The following is a 13,553-nucleotide window of genomic DNA, read 5'->3' as shown; positions in this document are numbered from 1 at the left end:
TTTGGCAAGGTATTGGTCTCATACTTTCCTTTAGTACTTTCAGCATGGTTTCCTTTAATTTTTTGAGCATATCTATAATAGATGATTTAAAGTGCTTGTTCAAATGTTTAAAGGGTCTGATATCTAGGTTTCATCAGAGAAAGTTTCTATTGACTTCCTTATGTCCCCTGTGTATGGGCTATAATTTCTTGGAATTTATTTGTTTTATGTGTTATTGTGTGTTATTTTTTGTTAAAAATGGGACATTTAAAATAATATAGTGTCCTAACTCTGAAAATCAGATTTTCCCCTTCCCCAGGGTTTGTCCTTACTGTTTGTTTGTTTAGTGACTTTCTTGGGCTCGTTTTGTAAAGTCGCTCTTCTTTGTCATGTGCAGCCAATGGAGTCTCTAGTTGGTTTTCTTAGTGGTCAGCTAAGGATTGGACAGAGAGTTCCCTCAGTGCCTGGAACCAGTAAGCCTCAGCCTTCGCTGAGGAGCTCTGCCAGTGTGCTGGGGCATGACTTCCATACTCACTAGTTCAGCAGTTTACAGCTCTCCCTTTGGCTTCACTTCCTGCTTGTGCACAGCCTCAAGGTCTGTCAGATGAGAGAAATTAGAGTCTTTTCAAGCCTTTCCTGGGCATACACATAAGCTTCAGAATAGGCTCATGACCTAGAGTTCCAGGAACATCGAACAGTTTTTCAAAGCTCTATGAACATCTCATTCCCCAGTTTTCCCTTTCACGTTTTGTGATCAACCTCTTGTTATCCTCACCTGGTAATGTTGCCACAGGAGCTGTGATGTTACACAATTGCTGCTGATTGTTTTCATCAGATACCTTAGGGATAGGTTGTTCTTATGGAGTGAGACCTGAGTCAGGCTGAATAAAGACCATCCCCGAGAATGGAGCTTTTCAATAAGCTGCCAGACAAGTAAAATAGGGAATGGGGCTTCTGAGGCATTCCAAGCCCACTTTGTTCCTTCCAGCGGCTGCTAGACTGCTGGTATTTACAGCTACCATAGCTACAAGGCTGTTGTTTTTCAAAGATACCAAGGAACTGGGGAGGGGAGGACACGATTAGGACAAGTTAGAACTCACTGTTCTTACTGACATTTACTCGTTTTTCTTGAATAAAATTCCTTGGATTGTTGCAAGTCTTTGGTTAATATCCAGAGCTCTGAACAGGTTGAGTTTGACAAGTATTTCTAGTGTTCTTCTTGCTTTTATAGACTACAGATTTTCAGTGGTCCTTTAACTCTATCCTTCTGGAAGTCATCCATCAGGCTGCAAACTTTAAGCCAGATTTTATGATAAGTTTGCACATAATGAAAGGGAAGTTTAAGACAAAAACATACAACAGCCACTAGGAGGAATGACTTTCTGAATCCAGGGATCAAGACTTCTGGTACTGGGAGGACCTACCAGGACCTCCCTGCTTAATTATACTATGGATAGGGCTTCTCCCCAGACTATTTTCCTATATCTGGCAATAACTTGATCTTTATTACCAGGAAAGCAACAGAATTTGTTTCTTGTTTGTGGGCTTATTGTGACTTGCTGTGAAGCAAGTAATAGTAATGAGTTTTCTCCCTCATCAAAGTGCAAGGATAGTTCCCAGAACTAACTCCTCAGGTGATTGACAGTGGAAAATCCACTGCCTTCAAGGAAAGGCCCAACCCTGCCTGCAGGATGTGGGTATGACCTTATGCTCTGGCCTTAGGAAGTTAATCACCTCACAATGTAATGGTACAAAATGAGTGTATTCATCAGAGTCTGGGTTGTCTCGTCTGAAATAGCACAAGAAGAACATTAACAGACTGTTCTGCTTGAAGGTCATTAGGTTCTGTCTAGTTTCTTTTGGCTCCTTTCCCCATTTTCACTTGAAGAAACCTACATAAATCCTTTTCCCAAGTTTGTTGGTTTCAACTCCTCATCTTGTCTAAGATCTTATGCTCAAATAGGAATTAAATTTTTTTTTTCACACAAGCCAGGGAAAAACTTTAGGCAGAACGCATACTGAATTCCAAAGGAAAAAAAAAGCGTTTTTCTCTGCCATCAATTAAAAAAAAAAAAAAGGCAACAATGTCTGCAGAGGCTCCATCCAGTTTGTATCAGCAACAGAACTGCATGTTGCTTGTTCGTAACGCCAGCAGAAGGGTTTATGGGGCTTCAGACCTGTCCTCAAAGAGAATGGATTCATACTTGTTTTGAATGTTTATAGCTACGTGTGCCTGTTTGTCATCAGAACAATGAAATAGCAGGTCTCAGAAGAGAATTAAAGTTACTCCATCTTGTAAGATGGATTATTTTTGCAGATTTTAAATACCAGTTTTCAGATTTCTTACAGCTTCTTCTACTCATAAGAGTTTCAAAATACTTAGGGGTCTGGTTTTAAAGAGTTCATCCTGTCGCAAATGCACTATTTTCAAAAAGTCAATCTAAACATACACAAACACAAAAAACAGAGTGACCCTTGGTTGAAAATAAAATACTGAGGAGTTTGTGTTCTCCAAAATCACAAAGACAACTACTTATGAAACACTGGCTTGATGTGGGGAAGAAGGAAACCACCATCCCTCCTATTTCTATGTGGAGGGAATTCGGTTTCTCCACAGCTGTAAATTCTAGGTGTTTGATTTTATAAGGTCTTAAAGACCTGACAGATGAAGACAGAAGTATAAACTACTGCAATACAAGTTGGAGTCTTTGGTATCCAGGCAACAGCCATAGAAAGTTCCCTTTAAAAAGAACAGAGAGAACTTGAAGTTGAACTTGGTAGGGGCTACTGTTCCAAAGCACTTAGATGGCTAGTTGAGGATGGCCAGCTTGTGAGCAAACAGGTGATGATTCCTTTTATAGTAATAAGCAGCATTAGTTACTGGCACAAATGGAGCACCACCCTGTCTGCCATAACTCCATCTTCTCCCAGCCTCGATGACTTAAACTTTGGGACGTCTTGTCCTGAATGGTTAGAGAGAAGCTCCAACAAAGGCATCTAGTAAAAGCACACACAAAAAAACCCCTAATTTTAGAATTGAGAGAGACTGGTTACATTTTTGCTTTATTCTGTAATCTATTTCACATGAACAGAACGGAAAGTTTTGTTCTGGTTCTATCAAGAGTGATGAAGTGCTTTGATTCTGGACTCATCTTCACAATCCCTGCTGCCTCATCTATCGTTTCTGTAAGTAGCACTATAATTAATTATGGCATGCTAATGTCCTCAATCACAAACTGGAAATTAATATCTGATATGTATGCACTTGAAGGACAAGTGAATAAACCAGATATTATTATTAGAGGTTGCTTTTTTTTTCTGTTACACTTCAGTTGTCTGGCTTAAGGAAATAAAATATGTAGATCACAAACATTTATTTCTGATCACAGTTGTCATAGTGATGAGGCCTGAGTAAATACCTGTTGAATGAGTAGGTGAAATAAATGTCAAATCATTATGCTTTGTGACTGTAGTTGTAGTGCATGGAGGGTTCAGGTATGAAGCTGTCTTTCTTTAAAAAATCACAAAGTAGCCCTGAATCCATCACCCAGGAAAAAAATCCCTGTTTTTGTAATGAACCCTGAGAGAACAACTGTCTCCCTTGTTTTTACTATGAAAAGTCTCTGGCAAATAAATCTCTTGAGGAATTTTTTAAGAATTTACTTTTAGAGCAATACACTCAATTTTCTAGGATCAGTAAGGCTAGAAATCTTGTGAGGACTGCAACATGGAGTACATGTGGTCTAATTCCCCCAACAATTAGCTTATTCATCCTCTACAGGATATATAGGGTGTGTGCAGCTCCTGGAGGGGACTTACTGGTGGCGTTTGCTTGCAGAGGGGTGTTGATTTACTCCTGCTAGTGAAAACAAGCTATTATCTTATTTTCTGAGCAGCAACAACTCATGGTGTTGGGCACAACTTTTGTAACTCATGAACAGTTTGTCAGGAGCAGCATATGAAGAACTAAAGAGAATAAAATAGATAAATTTCACTTATGAATTCTGGAAGTAGTCTTTAGGGAATGTTTCACTTTCTTATCATTAAGAATTAGCAATAATAGAATACTAAAAATCTGAAAAATTCCACATTGAATTTTCTTGGAATCTCAAATTGTCTTAATCTGGAGGCTAAGGGGTCAGAGTAGATGATGAAGAGGTTTGAGAGGAGAGGCTGTTGTGCTGTTTTCCAGGGTCAGCCAACTATAGGTTTCTCAATGATTTTTCCGTTGCAGCCGCCCTTGCCTTCAGCTTACACTTTGATGCTCTTTCCTGCTGCAGGGACTTTGCACATGATTTTATTAGACTACTCTTCCTGCTCCCTTTACCTAGTTTACTGCTACTCTTCAGATTTTTTAGGAAAGCCTTTTTTGAATACCAAAATGATCTTATAGTACCATTCTTCCTCTTCTTACCATAGTTTACTTTATATTTGTGATATTAATTGATTAATTGATTAATGTCTGACCTGCCATTAGAGTGCTCCATGAGAGCAGGAATGATGTCTGTTTTGACCTCACATTGTATCCCTAGCATAGTACTTGAACTGAGTTCTCTACAGCTCAGAGAGGGAAATGATTAATTCTGCCTGGAACCCAGCAAAAGATGAAATAACCATGAAGCCTAACATAGATAGCGTATCAGTTTAGCTTGGCAGAATACAGTATGCCAGATAAGCAAGCTATTCCAACTGTGGAAACCACATAAGAAAAAGAATAGAAACAAGTAAGTACATAATGCCTTCAGAAGTCAGAACATGGATGCAAAGGGGGGAATGAGTAGAGATGAGCTTACAGGGGCAGATTGGAACCAGATTGTTTAGAGCCTTGGGCTTGTTAAGGAGTTTGGACGTTTTTTAGGCAGTGAGGAGCCATTTGAAGACTATTAAGCAGTAGAATAACACAATCCCATCTGTGTTTCTGATGTAACTCTGGCAGCAGTGTGGAAGGCAGTGGAACTAAAAATAGGATTATAAGTAATGTGCTCATTGCTTTTCCCCTGTTTGCACAGTAACCCAATTTTGAGCCTTGACATACATCCTGTTTGTACAAGAAAAGCCTTAAGCCTGGAGAAGTATCTTCTGATACTATCTTAAGGAGAATTTTGTTGTAAAGCGAAAGGGCAAAGTTGGCCATCAGCCATTGTATCATGTCATGTGCCATTAAGTGTCTGATAATGAAATCATTTAAAAGTAGTTAACCTAATTCACAAAACTGTAAAATTCAGGTATTGTTCAGACATTCTCAGAAACTGACCTTTAGGAAATGTTGCAGAGAAATAGCCTGGAGAATTAATGTTATACATCTTCTAACAAAGGTCCAGGCCAGCAGAAGTCAACCAATTCTAAGAAAGTGATCAGCAGTATCCTAGAAATAACAGGTTATGGAAACCCATGATATATCTTGCTATTACTAGACATCTTGAAAAATGTCAACATTTAGGTGCCAGGAATATAGATAGTTATTTTTCTTGAGAACCTGTTATGCACCGGAGGCTGTTCTGTTTTAACACGAGTAGCCCATGTAATCCTCACACCTTTATGAGACACTGTTATCAGCTGTATTTTGCATAGGAAAACATGGAGATAACAGTGAGGGTAAGTGATTTGTCCAGTGTTTCATAGGTAATAAGTGGCAGAGATGGATTCAAACCAGCGAGCCTCACTCCAAGGCTGTGCTCTCAATAGTTGCCACCCAGAGCTGCGCTGAGCTTTGGAAAGACCCCTCTCTCCTCTTGTAGTCACACCTTTACTCATCCTTTATTCTTTTCAGCTAAAGAGAACACATCAGTTTAACTAGATTCATGTTTGACTGACTTTCACATGAAATCACATAGATTTTTGCCAGGTAAGATTTTATAAACATTTGATTTTGTTGGTGATTATTTGTAAAAATTGGCTCTGGCTAGTCCTGGTTCAAGAGGTAAGAAACACAGGCTGTTAGAAATTCGGACTCTCAAGATGTCTGCGGAGGCTCACAGCTCTAACGTAGACCCTAACTGTTCCACTTCTTGGGTGCTGTCTTAGAGTTAATTATATCACTCTTTAAATATTATTTTTGGGGGGAAGTGTACAATTCAGTTATTTTTTTCCTAGTGCTCTAGTCCTAGAGTTTATGCTGTCAAACAAAACCACAAATAAAACTGCATTTCCTTGTGCTTTGCTTTCACACATCACTCATCTTGCAAAAGCTCTGTAGTAACAGGTATGTCTGAACTGGGTGTTATGCAGTTTTCTTTCTTGGTGTTGTGTTTGAAAGGATTCTTGTAGTAATCCTGACAACTCTTGGTGGCTTTGACACAGTAATGTTCAGAATCTTTGTAATAAAGGGAAAAAAAGTTTAGAATCCTAGGTGGCATGAGCTATTTTGTTAGAGCCCACATAAGTTCAAGAATAAGAATATTTGGAATAGTTATTAATACGGTACTGTATTAATAACAGTAATAATTCCCAACTATTATATGATGGTGCCCTCTTGAGTCTCTTAATTTTACGCAAGCCTTAGTTGCCTAAAATGACTAAACATAATCTAAAGAAATCAATAGGAGCTATTAGGATGCACTCTACTTTTATGTTATAGACTCCTAGGACCTCAAGGATAATGTACTTCAACTTCCTACCCTTCCCTGACTGCTGTTCCCCTCCATCCTCACCCCCCGCAGTCGTGTGGATGGCTGCTCCAGTGTCTGTAAACTCAAATGCCTGTAGACATCAGACCATGATATAATGAGGATGATATAAATGCGTAAAGCAGACCTGGAGAACTCACTCTCCTCTGAACAAGCAGTACTTTCTTCTGCATTGTTAGAGACATGGGTCCAGGGAAAAGTTTTTCTACTTTGAAGAAAACCACAGTGTAATTAAGGTGATAAATGGCTCTTGACATTTTGCTTTTAGATACGGATGACCCACCTCCAGCCTGCAACCTTGGGCTCCAGATTGCCCTCTGCTGGCCCTCTTACTCTCAGCCAAGCCTACCTTTTAGGGGTGTATTTCCTCATTCTTAGTACCAAATTCTGTATCAGTTTGAGTTGCAAGTAATAGAAAATAGAATTATTTCTATAATTCACATTCGCCTAGCTTCAATAACAAAGTAGCTGCATGGTTTAAAAACTAGAGGTTGTGTTTCCAGAGGTTGAAGGTATTCAGGCAAGGTTTGATCAGGGTTCTGTCTCTGTGTCTCTGTGTTTTGTTTGGCTCTGTCCTCTTTCACGTGTTGACTACATTCTCATGCTGACTTCTCTCAGGTGGTCAAATGGCTGCAGCAGCTGCAGTATCACCTTGGTTCACAGTATTGTCCAGGACACGAAAGGCTTTTACCTCAGCCATCAAACAGAAGTCCTGCATATTCACTCATGAGACTGGTCACTGTGGCCAGAAGGATCAGATTACAATTAGGACACTTTGGGCCCATCTTTGGAACTGCAGCCTGGGCGAGTCACACCAAACTGTGGCTGTTACTTAATTGGGAAAGTGTAAAGGATGTGGAGGAGCTCTAGGCTTCAAGGCTCACCCAGGTCACTACCCAGAGAGAAGAGACAGTCCCCTAGGGGCCAAATATCTTGACTCTACTTGGGGATTTGGTCTTGTCTGACCCCATTTGGTCCTCGGACCAACCACAGTTTGGAAGACCACTATTGGCAAGGCTTGGGTCACGTGCTCACTTATGTGGCCAAACATCAGGAAAGGCTCTGTAATTGGTATTTCGTTCCATATCGCATGAACCTGGGAGATTATTTTCACAATGGAAGAAGGGCAACTAATGGGTAAAAACAGCAGATGCTCACTCTACCTTGTATTCATGTTTTCTGCTCTTCAACAAGGAGCTGATGTCTCCACATGACACCACATCCCCAGGCACTGATTCATAATATGCACTATTGTATTTTAAGGCACTATTAAAACACTATGAGAACAATGCATGGAATTTATGTCTAAATGTATCTGACAACACTGTTTGGCTATATTATATACTGCAAGCTTACTGAGCACACTTTGTGAATCATTCTATGGTTCACATATTCCTTAACATATGTCCAAATTTTAGTTCTTAGCACAATGTTCCGCCCCACCCCCCCTTTCCCCCCGAAGTATATAAACAAAGAACTCATCAGAGAATCAAGAGACAGAAACTAGCCTTTCATTTCAATTCATTCACTCTAAAGAATTTCTCTTTGCTTGGGGGAAGGGTGAACTTCATGCTGGCTCTGGCCATTAGTTCATATTAACCCATCCTCAAAGATCCTTACTGAGTGGATTTATGGTTTTTGAAAAGTCCCCCCAGGTAATCTTGAGAATTAGCTGTTTTTGGAAACCTCTGAAAAAGGACGCGCTGAGCTCTCCCCACCAGGGTATCTGTGGCCCAGTGCACAGATGAAGTAGTGCCAGCCTCCTCAGTGTGGGAAGTCAGTGAGCCTTTTATTCACCATGTGACTATTTGTGCTTCTAATGGAAATGGCAGCCATTAGCTGACTGTAGCGCTTGTCTCTCCGTCTCTAGCAGGTTTACCCACATCTGTGCCCCCTTCCAAGACTCACATTAGATCCATGTCAATGAGGAACACAGGTGACTTTGGTGAAGTTCCTACCTAAACCTCTCTGATTGTTTAGGGATTATACTCATTTGCTTTTTATGTTTAAAGAAGAAAAAAGCCTCCCCTTTGCCTCCATGATCCAGCTGATGTAACTAAGTGACAGGATGTCATAAAGGGGCCATAGATTTTATCACATGGAAAGTAATAAAAGAGGTCAAAGCAACTCTCCTCTTCTCACCTGAATACTGACCAAGTAGGTTTGTGTTCATATAAATTTAGCTGCAAGTTGTGGGCAATTCCTCTGCCTTATGATTCCAACAACAGAGTGATAAGACCAGTTGGGACTTAAGATAGCTTGGGACTCTGGACGGTTGAAAGAATCCCACCTTCAGGGGAAGGGAGGGGCAGAGGCAGGAGGAGTGCTGTCTAGATCAGCGCTGTCCCACCACGATACAAGGCAAGCCACAAAAGTCAACCATGTAGGTAATTTTAAGTTTTCTAATAACCACATTAAAAGAGTAAAATAAACAAACATTACTTAGCATTGGGTGTGATAGGGATGAAAGGGAGAGTGCAATCTTTTGACTGATCTCGTTCTTGACAGCTTTCAATTTTTGCTTCATTTCATTAAATGAAGAAAAAATAATCAGGAAAGTTCTGGTCTGGAGAAAGGAGTTTGTCGGATACTAAGACGGAGCCCCCGTTCTCACTCCACGGAGCACAGAGCAAAGCTGTAGAGAATGGACTGCATGCTGTTCCCATAGCTTGCACTGGGGGCCGCTGTAAGATGACTCACTAGTGAATTAGAAGTGTAAGGGGAGGACGTAAGTTACACAGATTTGAAAGTTAAGATCCACAAAGCTTTGTCTTATAACCCTGTCTGAGATGTAGGAGGTTAGATGATATTTAGACTGCTGTGTATTTGTATTATCAGGACATGGTCAGATAAACCTACTTGTTTTCAACTTTAAGTGTCATTGAAGATTAGTTTTTAAGGATTTAAATTGACACACACAAGGAGAAGCAGCCTCCCTGCACAGTTAAGAGTGAAAATAGCAATCTTCCTGCTGTGATAATGTTACCCCTGTCATGCTTGTTTTGGTGGTATTGAATGTCTACGTTTGTATAAATTAGTGTTCTCAACAAGATTTGCATGAATTCCATACCCAACCTCAATTATAACTGAAATATTGAGCTTGATGCTGATTCAACATCTAGAAATTGCAGTAAACTTAGTTTAGCAGCGATGGCTCTATTTCCAAGGGGCATTGAAAGTGAACATAAACAACGTACTTCTACAGTCATGAAAGGAGAGTTGGCAAAAAATATCAGGTGTTTCCTAAAGTGACCAAAAATTCCCGAAAGCTATCTGCCTGTTCAGGGAGAATATGCACATAGACCAAGTTCAAGAGACTTGTTAAAGGTATTAAATGAGATGAAAGGGAATTAAATACTGAGCCTAAGCATGATTAATTTTCTTATGCTTCTTTTGGTTGTTGTCTTACAGGATTATATAGTCTGGGTGAGCTGGAGGAGTAATAAATCTGTAAGAAATAGTGAAGTTAAATACATGGTACATCATTCCTTTGTGTTTTCCCAGTGTTCAGTGATTAGAATGCTAGCTGATGTAAGTGGCATTTTTCTTTAAATAAATGCCCAAATGGTACTAAACAACATCATCTTTTGATAATTATGATTCAGCTGCTCGGTTCATAAACAGATACTACGAGGCACACTTCGATTTCTGCCCCCTTTTCCTCCAAGACCTAGATTTGCAATGGTTGCAGTGTTAGTGATCACAAGGTCCATTCTTGTTTTCCATCCTAAGCTCTGGTATAGATTGGTATGTATATAATATATAGCACTTGCTTTTATTAAATGGAAAATATTTCATTTATTCTTGTCACTTAAAGTATTTAATGAGCACCTACTATGGGTCAGAAACCATGCTAGGTGCTAGAGGCTGCAGAAATGAATCTGATGAAATTTCCACTCTTGAGAAGCTCACAGTCTAGTTGAGGGTAAAACATAGCTATGGCATAATTAAGTGGGATATGAGAAGTGTCATAGCAAAGGACTTTGGAAACATTTCATACCCAGTCAGCACCAGCTACTGGTCTTACGAGAATACTTTAAGCTGATAACATCGTGTTTCTTCACTAGTCCATTCTAAAACCTCATTGTGCATTAATTTGTACAAGTTGACAACTGAAATAGGAAAGTGGTCGTTATAGGAATTTGTACCTATATGGGAAGAGAAATCATTTGGGGGCATCAGGCATCACTTAATGGAGTGACTTTAGAAGGGGTGATGGTGCAGACAGTGGTGGGCAGCCTCAATGTGCTTTTATCTTTTATTTTAATATAATTTATTTTTGGAGCGGTTTTAGGTCCACAGCAATATGAGCAGAAGGCACAGAAATTTCCCACATACTTCCTGTCTTCCCACATGCACAGCCTCCCTCATTATTAACATCCCCACCAGAGTGGTACATTCGTTACACTTGATGAATGTATATTGACACACCATTATCCCTCAAAGCCATACTTTATATTAGGGTTTGCTCTTGGTGTTGTACATCAAATCATGTTTTAAGAGAGCTAAGAACTGAGGCGGATAACCAGGCAGGGTGTTGAACAGAAGCAGGGAGGTGTCTGTTTCACATTAACTAAGACTGGACCTGACTTGGTTTTGTTTTGTTTTCTTCCTACATGCTCCTCGGGTGTTAAGAAAAGCTTAATAGAGTCAGGGAACAGGTCTTGCATAGAGCAGTGAGTGCAGTGGCTGAACACTCATTAACATGCAGGACCAGTGCAGTGATGAATATGCTGCCCTTGGGGTCTTTGAGGCTGACTAAGAACAAGTGGAGCCAGGGCACAGCTCATTACTCTGAAAGCTGATAATTAAAGGAAAAGAACTAAGTATTCACCTTGGATTTCTGGTATAAACTATTTGTCAGAGTAATCAAATGGTATTGGTGGATAGGGGATGTTTTTCCATTCAGAAGAATTTCAGCAAATAAATGCAGAAGGAATAATAGAATTAGAAAAAAATGATCATTTGTCAAGTTCTAATGAAATAACATACACAGGTAATGGTCGTCAACAGATGGTAAAACCATTAGGTGACGTGTTGATGGGGAACTGACCTCTCTGATCAGTCTTAGCCTCACTAAGAGTGAGCCAACCAGACAAGAGGTGCCTCCTGATACGTTGCAGGATGAAACCCATGGCATGACTTAGGAGATATGGGGGTCAAAAAATCAAACCTGAGACCAATGAACATTAAGTAGATCATTGAACTAGGACTCTAACTTTCAACTCTGGGGATAGGACCAGTTAAGCAACATAGGGTGAAGGTCATCAAGGGCGTGGGATCTTTTCTATTTCAAGTGATCCAGTTTTAAGTTTTAAATCCTTTGAAAGTATGACACATTTTGAGTAACTTGACTTTAGAAAATCTGCTAGTTGTGGTTGTGCACCAAGGTAAATTTAAATTTTATAAACTGGAACATAGTAAATTGCAGAGTCTGAAAGATTTGTAGGCAGATTCATCTGCTAGTGGAGGAACCCTCAGAGTTTCTGCTTATAAACTGGGTTTTTGGATTCCTGGTTTCTGGTCAGAAATCAGTGTAGGGGCAAAGAAGAAACGTGATGCATGTTTAAGGAATGAGTTGGTTATCCTGTCCAGTTGACCAGATTAGTCTCTTGTCAATTTGCTGAACTAATATTTCTGGTGAGACTTCAGCAAGTAAAATAAAGAGATGAACCACTTGAAAATGATACCTTCCCCCCCCCCCCACAAAAAAACAACGCTGAAAACAAGTATTCAAACTTAACAGTTGATCTTGATACTGGAGCTATGGTCCAGTGGGGTCTATCAGGTAGGATATATTTCAGCCATAGTGATGGAAAAATAACAGTAGCTTAAACAGATTAAGGTCTGGTTCTTTCTCAGAAATATGGAGTCTGGAGGCAGGCAACTCAGGGCTGGTATAACAGCTCCCCGGTCGTTAACATCCTGGTTTTTTCGTTTTTGCTGCATGTTGGATTGCAACTTCATGGGGTCTCTAGGTGAAATTTGAAACTGGTCATGTACACTAAGGGCAAGGAGACATGGAAGAATGAGGCAGAACACTGCAGCTTGGAAAGTGGCAGGTTTAATAAGCAAGGGGATTTCCATACCAGGCTTGTCTTGCAGGACTACAAGATAAATAGAGCTCTGCCCTCGCCTGTCAGAATCTTTAAAGTTTATATAGATGCCTTTATGGGATTCAGTCACGTACACAGTCTAGACGGTCTCAACAACATATTGCTCTGTTAGGGCTGTGCCCTTGAATTGGCTTCTAGATTGGGAATGGTGGGCAGAACGTACATTCCAAGGACGGGTGGGGGTGAGGAGCCTCTGACTGCCCAGGTCCAGTTCGTGGGTCAACCTGTGGTCACATCCTTGTGATGACCTCCTCTGACACCCCACCATCTTAGCTGCATCTCAGTATGTTCTGTCTGTGACCCAGCCAGCAGGAAGGAAGAAAGGAGGAGGGACAAAATGTCCCTCCTCCCGGCTGTGTCGCTTCCCTTCAAGCTGCCTTCCTAGATGTTTCATGTAGGAGTTCTAGTCTCATTGCCCTGACCACTGGGTAACATGGCAAACCTAGATGCAAGAAAGGCTGGAACTGCAGCCCTTTAGGTGGGTGCATTGCTGAACCAAATAAAACTGGAGTTCTGACACTGAGAAGGAAGGGCCACGTGGACTGGGGAGGGCAGTCTCTGTCAATGGGGACAACAGATATTTGAGAGAAAATAAAAATTGCTATTCAAATAACTTCATTTCTGCAAAATGCTATGAAGTAGAACATTCTATGGAAGATCTAATTTTGTAACATATTTTGTGTTATTTTTAACAGTATGCCAGATTGTGTGATTAAAAGAGTGTAAATCTGTTGCATGTACTATTTTAAATGCTTTTGGGGAAAGACCATTGGCCGTTGTTAATGTGTCTAATTTTATATGTGTGTTACACCCATTTTGATGACTTCATGGT

The 13,553-nt window shown here is 40.3% G+C and overlaps 1 long non-coding RNA gene across 1 annotated transcript in view; it reads left to right on the top strand.

The window, feature by feature from the left end:
- The window catches only part of LOC140696457 (uncharacterized), a 74,453-nt gene that overhangs the window by 29,683 nt on the left and 31,217 nt on the right, over nucleotides 1-13,553 (top strand). Inside the window, exon 3 of the long non-coding RNA XR_012072824.1 lies at nucleotides 3,072-3,165. This is a non-coding gene — a long non-coding RNA (uncharacterized lncRNA). The remainder of the gene's footprint in view (nucleotides 1-3,071; nucleotides 3,166-13,553) is intronic.

The sequence above is a fragment of the Vicugna pacos genome, chromosome 5 (assembly GCF_048564905.1).
Source record: "Vicugna pacos chromosome 5, VicPac4, whole genome shotgun sequence".
Classification (NCBI taxonomy): domain Eukaryota; kingdom Metazoa; phylum Chordata; class Mammalia; order Artiodactyla; family Camelidae; genus Vicugna; species Vicugna pacos.
This window is presented reverse-complemented; position numbering and strand designations above follow the sequence as displayed.